Source organism: Psammomys obesus, unplaced genomic scaffold, assembly GCF_907164565.1.
Source record: "Psammomys obesus unplaced genomic scaffold, mPsaObe1.curated_primary_1811, whole genome shotgun sequence".
NCBI classification, from domain to species: Eukaryota; Metazoa; Chordata; class Mammalia; order Rodentia; family Muridae; genus Psammomys; species Psammomys obesus.
This window is the reverse complement of record NW_026590905.1, coordinates 2,935,399-2,944,351: the sequence shown is the minus strand read 5'-3', so window position 1 is coordinate 2,944,351 and position 8,953 is coordinate 2,935,399. Positions and strand designations below refer to the sequence as shown.

The 8,953-nt window shown below is 46.1% G+C and overlaps 1 long non-coding RNA gene across 1 annotated transcript; it reads left to right on the top strand.

Moving 5' to 3' along the window:
* Positions 1-3,309: 3,309 nt before the first annotated feature.
* On the top strand, positions 3,310-7,000 carry LOC129678575 (uncharacterized). Its single transcript, XR_008720408.1, has 3 exons — positions 3,310-3,865; positions 4,386-4,461; positions 6,453-7,000. It is a non-coding gene; the product is annotated as an uncharacterized LOC129678575 (long non-coding RNA).
* Positions 7,001-8,953: the final 1,953 nt, after the last annotated feature.

Below are 8,953 nucleotides of genomic sequence, written 5' to 3'. Positions count from 1 at the left end.
GGAGATCTTACAAGTCATCCAGTTTGATCACTGCTTCTCCACGGAGACTCATTTCTCTTCTATGTGTCAGCCCTGCAGATGCTGTGAGGCAGATCTGACAGCATCCTTAATCCTCTTGTCCTCAGACTGAGTGTGCCCAGTTCAGCATTTATGTTGCTACCAGCAGTCATCTTAGTGTCATTTGTAGGTCGCATTTGAGTGAATGACAGAACTGTGAGCATTGGCCATTTGCCAACCCAACCACCTTCAACATTATCAAGTTTCATATCCGACCTGTGAGCTGAAAACACTTCCATTTTATGAAAGAGAAAAATGAAACTTGTGAGGTATAGGGCTTAGGCCAAGGTTGTGTAGTTAGAAATGTACGAAGTGGTAAGTTAACCAGTGCCTTTTATCAAACAGCCATGTTCTGTTTTCCTGGAATGTCACCAGGGCATAGATAGTCATAAACCTGAGATGCAGTCATGTCATCTCTTATTAAACATGATTTTATCTTTACATTCTCATGTCCTGTTTGCTAGGAACTTCTCTGTCTCCCTATACCTCTGCCTTGCCTGATTCTGCCTGTAGATTGGAAAAACATAGAGTCAGCTTTTCCATTTAAGAAACAGAAATAGAGCAAAGCAGTCAATGGCTTCTGTCTATATCCACTCGGGGACACAGCATACAAGTCCAGACTGAATCTCAGAGTCCCACACACAGGCAACGCTTGCTGATTTTATAGGTTTATGTGTATGGTGGAAAATATGGAAACACTTGTCTCTTTTCCATAATATTTTTGGAATACAGGAGCCCTCTGGTGGCCAAAACAGTATCACAAGGGTGGGTGTCCTTGGGAACTTAAAGTTTGCCAGAGTTAAGCCTGAGTAATGATCTGAGCCTTCATCTCTGGCCGCCCCTTTCCCACTTACCCTCCTTCTTTCTATGAGGAGACCTGTTTCTTGATGCCTCTGCTGGATTTCCTTGCTGTGCCTTTCCCTCCAGCCCCAGCTGGCCCTCCTGATCCCCCCATTCCTGCCCTTCCCTGGAAACTGTCATCATCTTTGGCTTCAGGGAACCCTCCCTGAAGTGAGGCCAGGTCCTCCATGGCAGATGATGAAGGACAGCTGCAGCAGCTGCTTCCATAGTGTGGAATTCGTGTCCCTTTTGGGTGTTTAGAAGCTGTGGATGGATTAAGTCATGATGCCTGTTGATAAGCAAGCATGGACAACATCTTGCTACACTGTGATCTCCCAGAATTCAGCTGGTGGAGGAGCAGGTGAGCTCCTACACATTACCTGGTTCTGGGGTTGGCCCACTGCCCAGAATGGGGCTCTTCTAGGTTTCTAGGGTATTCTTAAAATGTACAGATGTCTGCTTACGTCTTTTTAATCAGCACAGAATGTTTTGTCTTCTGTAAGGTCATGCCACACAACAATCAGCAGCAAATGAAGATGCACACAGTAGCTATTCCAAATCTTCGTCATTGAGAATGGACTCATCAGTGCAGAGGCAGAAGGCCACTGTGGTCCAGAGGCAGAAGGCTGCTGGTGTATCAGTAGACTGCACTGAAGCAAACAAGGGGAGGAGAGCCAAGATGGGGCAAGGACAAGGGGCAGACATTTTGGCTAAGATTTTAGATGGGATTGCCTTGGCTTTAAGTATAATAAGCTAACAGGGTAATATCACAATTAGATTGCACTTTGGACCGTTGAGGAAAAAAAAACATTCTATAAAATAAATTGGTGACTTTATTACATTATAGTGTTTAACAATTAGTGGCCTAATCACTATGTGATCAGGTGAGATAGGCCAATGCCTTAACCTCACCACAGGGTCAGTCAGAACAGTTTTCCCAGGATCTTGAGTATGTTGCAAGAAAGAGAGGGGTGATGCTTCTGGGAAAGCAATGGCTGCCCAGATTTCAGTAAGTAGATGTTCTTCTGCTAATGTGGTCCAACTTGGGGGGGCCCAACCCATTGGAGTACGTTGATAGTAGCAGCAAAATACAGTCGAGCTTCTATTTCCATGGTTGTCCCAGAAAGGAAGCCTTTGATGAAGCTTGATGGATTTTTCTTTTTGAGACAAGGTCTCACTGTATGGGATTGATATGTAGACCACGCTGGCCCCAAACTCATATATTTCCACCTGTCTCTGTCTTCAGAGTACTGGGATTAAAGGCATATGTCAGATTCCACTCCTGATAAAAGTGTAGTTGAGAGCGTTTGGAGACCTTCAGGTGTGTGTGTGTGTGTGTGTGTGTGTGTGTGTGTGTGTGTGAGAGAGAGAGAGAGAGAGAGAGAGAGAGAGAGAGAGAGAGAAAGACAGAGAACACTGCTGGCACTTCAGGAATGAGAGCACCATGAAGAGGTAGAGGGCCTCCTCTGTGCTTCGTTCTCTTCACAAGGAATTGTGGGAAAGTCACCATGACCTTGGACCTGGAGGAGGAGAAAACAGACAGCTGTATACTCTATCTCTTGCTCTAAACCCAAGGTTGAGCAAAACTGTCAAGACCTGTGGAAAAACAATGTCCCTTGGGAAACTCTCCCTTTTCACAAAGCAGGACTTACACTTTTCTATGAAAATGACGACAATGGGGAGAAAAGGCTGGACGATTTGGGCACCAGGCCGAGGTTTCCATGAAAGGTTAAAATTCCTCAGCTGTTAAAAGCATCAGTGGAAAGAGAAGCAGCTGGCCAATCCTGGCGTTCCGCACACAAACAGTTTAAGTGAACTATAACCTCTTCTCTGTTCTTCCAACCTGTGAGACTCCATAGCGTTACTACTGCTCACAGCTCAGCATGCCAGCAACTTCTCTCCTAACCAAGTGGCAATAGCATTGCTCACGGCTGCCAATGCAGGCTTTGGAGGCAGGAGATTGGTTGAGTCCTGTACTCAGATGATCGATGGAGAGGCTGCCTGGGCTTGATTGACGTGGAGTTATCAATGGAAACGGTCTCTCTTCATTTCTGATAAGCAAGGCCTGACATAAAGGAGTTATCTTTGCCAGACCTGCAAGGTGGGAAGTCTTGGCAACAGCTCCGGGCGAAACCAAGAACAGGATGAGGCCAACTGCAAGGAGCGTCTCTGGTTTCTGATGAGGGGGTGCATATCAGAGGTGTGTGGCCTTTGGCTGGTGCTTGGCAGAAAAGGGAAAGAGGGACTATGTCCTACTCAGAGGGACACGGAAAGGGTGAAGGAGGAGGTGGGGCAGCGTTGAGGCCCTTTAAAGAGGTCCCGGTAAGCGGTGGAGTCAAGGTGGGAAGGCTCTCTCAACTCGGAGAGTTGTATCCCTTTTTAAAATTTTTAAATTTTTTTTTCAGGTTTGTTTAACAAACCAGGGCTGACCCAGCGGCAGGTGGAAAGGTGTGTCTCTACCAATGCAGCAATATGGTTTTAGGGCCAAAAGGTGGAGTCTGTAGTCAAACGGACTCAAGTCAACATTATGATCCAAATTACTAACTGTGACCTTGCAGCACATGAGAATGTCCACCTCTTGGGACTTTTAAGAGGAAGTAAGACAATGCATGTGAAACCCCTAGCTCAAAACTTGGCACTGCGCATCGAGCACTGGTGATGACTCATCTCTCTGCCGCAATGACTGTGGGGAACTTGGTGAATGGGGCTTAGACTGTTATGACAGCGGGTGAACAAATAACAGGCAAGCAATTGCCATATGCTAGGTGCCCTCTGTTACAGGCACTTGATTGCCCAAGTCATACTGTTCCAGTGAATCATGGTAAAAATGTGAACTGTTATGCTCATAAATAAAGCAGAAGGGTTGGTCAGCATATCAAGAAACAGCGCATGGCGTGAAGGATGTGAAAGGAGAAGGTCATTTGGACATCCACTCTTTGGTCTGCTTTGGTTTTCAATACGTATTGAGGTGAGGAATGAGAACTCTGGGTAGTAATTCATTTATTCTTTCTTTCTTTCTTTCTCTTTCTTTCTTTCTTTCTTTCTTTCTTTCTTTCTTTCTTTCTTTCTTCCATTTATTCATCTATTACCCATGGAACACACACAGCTGGCCGAGGACATCCAGCCACTTATTATCTGTAGAGCTCAATACATATGAACTTCTTTCCTTCCATGGAGGCAGCATTCTGGTGGAGGCAATAAACAGACAAGGAAACAGATACCACAATGTCAGATGGTGATAAGACCTAAAAACGATAAGAAACCAGGGTGAGGGAATAGCAGGATTGGAGGTGGCTGTTTCAGATAAGTGGACTGTCTCCCCATGGAGAACACACATGAGTGGAGACCTGAATGGGGAGGGGGGTGGTCATATGAATATCATTAAGCAGAGGGAAATGCGAGTAACGAAGTCCTCAGAGGTGAAACAAGGTAGTGCTGGGTCTGCAGTAGCCACTGTAGCTAGAGAACCATGTTCTGTTTCTTCCCAGGCGCAGAGAAATAAAGAGTCACGAGAGGAGGCTCTCAGTAGAAAATTTGACAGCAGCCCAAAGGCCATCTCTCAGGGTAAGGCCAATTGTGAGGAAGCAGGCTGGGGTATCAGACACAAGGCAAGTTCCCTAAGACAATCAGTGACTTGTCTGAGAGCATAAGAAACGAGACCCTCACAGAGCCACGTGGCTTTGGACAGTCTGTGGCTGTTATTGCCAGATGCCCAAGTTGGAACCCGTTATCATCCTCAGAAGGAGTAGGGGAATGCCCTTCTCTCCCCACTCTTCTTTTCTCACTTATCTGGGATCATCAGCTTTCTTTTTAGTTGCCCTTAAGGACATTTGTATTTTTCAGCAGTATTATATGCCTAGACAACTACTGGACCCGTGAAGACAGGGACAACATCCAATCGATCAAATTTCCATGGGAAATAAGTGTGTAACTCAGTTGAGATAAAAGAAGACCAAACAAGTGTTTATTACGAGTTTACTGTCTGCCCAATAAAAGGCCAACCATTTTATTTATTTGATATTTTAGCTTGTTCAAACTTTCAGTTACCTCAGGTTACAGGTTTCTGAAAACAGCAAGCAAGCCTTTTGTTATTCTCCCATCCTTTGCCACTGCCATTATCACTCTTTTCTCGAACACTGGTGGATTCTTATAGACCTGTGGGGCAAAAGAAAAAGCCCTGGTAGGGAGAGTTCTTTCTAACATGCACTAACTGTGTCACCTTGTTACCTTACCCCAAGAAACCCAGGCTCCTCATCTGAAAGTTCCAACGTTCTGTATTTAGAAAGCACTGCCATGAAGTGCTACGAAGACTAAGTCACAGTTTGTAAACTGTGGAGGACCCAGATTCCATCCCTAGAACTGCAGATAAACAATAAATAAACAAACAAATGATCATTATACCCGTTATGTTAGGGACCTTCACACCAGCCGCCTCTCCGTCAGTGTGAACTACCTCTTGCTGAAGGTTTTCAACTGTTAATTCCTTTAGTCTTTAGTTTGCTTATTTGCTTTGAGACAGAGTTTCACTATGATGCCTCAAACTCCCAAATCTCCTGCCTCAGCAGCGATCTATTTCATTGCTGATGAAATCATTTCAGCTCAGTGTACACAGTGGTGATGAGGCGGGGGTGAGGAACAGGGCAACCACTGGGAGGAAGCCTGCTCACATGTCACATGGTGTTGGCCTTCCGCTCAGCTAAGTGCCACAGAGGTGCAGGAGGGAACACTCAGAGGTGACGGACAAGAATCGATCTCCTTACTATGACTACCCTGACTACTGGATATTTGCCCATCCAACGGGGGTGCTTTTGCATTCGTGTGTTCTTATGTTGGTAGAATGGTCAGGGGTACTTTTTGACAGTAGGGAAGTGTACCCCATCCTAAAGGCAAAAGGTCTCTGAACCCAACAGCCGGAGGACCAAGAGGAAGATGGAGAAAGGTTGGATCAGAGCTTAGGAAAAGAAATGAACTTCGCTTGGCAAGGGCTTGCCTTGCTCCAGACCCCTTAGGGTTTTACACCAGGGCCCAACTGTGACACTGTTAGCATAAGCCCTGGCAGGAGGCTTGGACTCAGCAGGGCTGAAAGGAGCCTGGACCCTGTCATTGAGACCATCCAGCCAGGCTCACTCTGTCCTTTGTCAGGGCCCAGGAGGCTCCGTATCGTTACCCCAGAGCATTCTGCTTCCCTCCGGCCTCATTACGCAGTACATTAGCTGTGGGAACGAAACCCATTACAAAAAGGAGGGGGTGGAATTGGCACACGGGGAAAGAGGCCTTCTCAGATCAAGCTAACAACTTGTGCCTATTAACTAAAGAAGATCATTAGAAAACTCCCATCTCCTCTCCCCCTGCCTCGCCCCTTCCCCCCTCCACTTGCCATGTCTGATAGAGACAGAGAGGGGCTCACGTGAATTGCTTGTTTCTTGCATTCCCCACAACCAGTAAAGGGCCTGGCTCAGGGTTTTGTAGAAGAATAAGCTAGGAACGGGTAGGTCTTGCTTGGATACTGGGCTGTCCTTTATTTTCATCATTACTTTAATTGATCTGTTTTGCAGTATTGAGGACGTAGCCCAGGACGTCACACAGCTGGACAAGTGCTCTGTCACGGAGCTATACCACCGGACCTTGAGTGATATCATGAACGAACAAGATCTCTCTCTTAAAGATAACTCTTTGAGGATTTATAGAGACAGTGGCCAAAATGAAGTCAGTCCCACTTAGGATTGTCATTTAACATGCCATGACAAGACAGAGGACAAAGATTGTCTTGAGATGAATCCCTGGGTGCCAAGGACTGGTGAGAACCAATGTATCCTGGTCATTTTGAGAAAGAAGTCTGTCCTCCTGTGATCCCAGGCACAGGATGATTTTAATTGCTGAACCACCTTTTCGGCCCCTCATTTTTCTTCCTTATGTCTTCTTGAGCTTTCTCCTGGCCTGACTGCCTCCTTAGCTATGTTCCCCAGCTAAGGCTGGGGAAATGTCTTCTGAGAGATCCAGTCAAACGTCTTTGATTTTAGGCCACAGCTGAATGCTGAGCACCGAGTGGTGGCCTTGTCTCTTGACTTCCTCCTCTTCCTGGCGCAGAATAAAGATAAAAACAGGAAGCCATCTATGATGCTGGGCTTGTTGCTGCACACCTGTAATCCCAGCACAGAGTAAGCGGGTGCATGAGATAAGGAGTTCAAGGTCATCCTCAGCTACATAGTGATATTGAAGCTAGCCTGGGCTACATGAGGCCCTGTTTCAAGAAACCAAAACTAAACACATGAACAAAGAAACAAACAGAACAAGAGAAAACTTACATGAAATATGGGTCTCAGAAAAAGAGATTAATCCTTTTGGGGTGCCACTCCCGGCATTACTTAAATGTAAGGGGCTCTACTGCCACACGTACCCCCCATAACTGCCTCCCCACACCCACTTTTTTTTTTTTTACCCAGAAGTACTTTCTACCCAGACAGTGACTGACTGGACCAGTGTGCCTTTGTGTCTATGTGTGTTTCCCCCTTGTGCATGTTTTGGAAAAAGTCTCAAACTCCTCAGTTATAGAGGGGACCGTATAGGGACTATACCACGTGCAGCTCCGTCCCCAGCCTTGTCGGGTGACTGGAGACAACCTGGTGGGGGAATTTCAGAAGCTCAAGCATCCTTGTCCCGCGCTGTGGTGAGAACAGACACCCCCCCCACCCCCAACCCCGCCTCCCCACCAGTGTGGTTCGCTGAGGCTCTCTAACAAGGTCTGATTAGCATTCCCTTTTTCAGGGGCTCCTTCGACATCCCAGCTGCACTGATTGTGGGCAGTGAGATGGAATCGGGTGCAGTGATGACTTGGGAAACCAGCCGACAGGGAGGGAAGCAAAGCAAAACAAGGGCGAAGGCTTTCTTACAGCCTGGAGAGGCTGCTGCAGTTAAACGGACTGGGTAGACTACTTGAGAAGACACTTGGAGAATATAGACACAGGAGCTGGAGTTAAGTGAACAGAGGGGAGAAGAGTGCCTCATGCTAATAATACCGAGAGAGTGAAAACAAAGCAAAAGAACGTACCTAGAAAGATGCAAAAAAATAAACAAACGAATGAATAGAAAAACCATCTTTTCCTAGAGCAATGAATGGAACAGAAAAGACTGGAGTTTTGAAAAATTAAAAGGTAGAGAAATTTCCTATCCCTGGTGTTTGCTGCATTATTGATTCTTTTTCTACCTTTTTGTCCTCATAGAGGGGACAAAAAGGTAGTTTGGATTTTGCTCCTGGGAGAGCTGGGTACCAAGATTGAAAGATGTGTGTACTGGAACTGAGGAGGCTCTGGCCATCCTTGCTTTGAAGCTAACTCCAGATGAATCTCCAAGTTTCCCCTTTCATCTTAAGCATTACCCTAAGAGAAGTTTTCTGTTTTGTTTTGTTTTTACATCTTTCCAGGGGATATCTATCTACAAAGATATGTCCATACTACATTGGAAATAAGATAGCAGCAAAGAAGGCCAGCAGCAGTGAGGAGAGGAGAAAGAGGCAGGGACCACATCCCTTCAACCATTTCAAGTCATAAAAAGTGAGGTAAATCTGTGGGGTCTAACAAGTCCCAAGCCTTATCCATCTTAGGGTCAAGGACATTCAGCACAACCTATCATTGTAGCTAAGAGTTTAAGATCTAGAGGCTGACAGACTTGTGTCTGAACTTGTGTCTTAGCGCTGAAGAACTAAGTAATTATAGTGGAAGTTGCTGTCTTCTTTAAGTATTCTTGATTCGAAGATGGAGTCCTATGCCCAGCCACAGAGAACTGCTGTGAGATACCTACCGTGCAGTAAATTCAAAACACAGCCAGAAAGATTATGCAGTGAGCCAGCAGATATCTAGGTGTGCACCAAGAAAAATCACGTCACCACCCATCGGGCCTCCACTCTGCTCCTCAGTCAGTGAAACAGGGTCAGATAGCCACGTATGCCATCATATGGACTACACACACACACACACACACACACACACACACACACACTGGGTCTTGCTGTGTAGTCCAAGCTGGCCTTGACTGGAGCTGCTCCTGTGTCAGCTTCCCC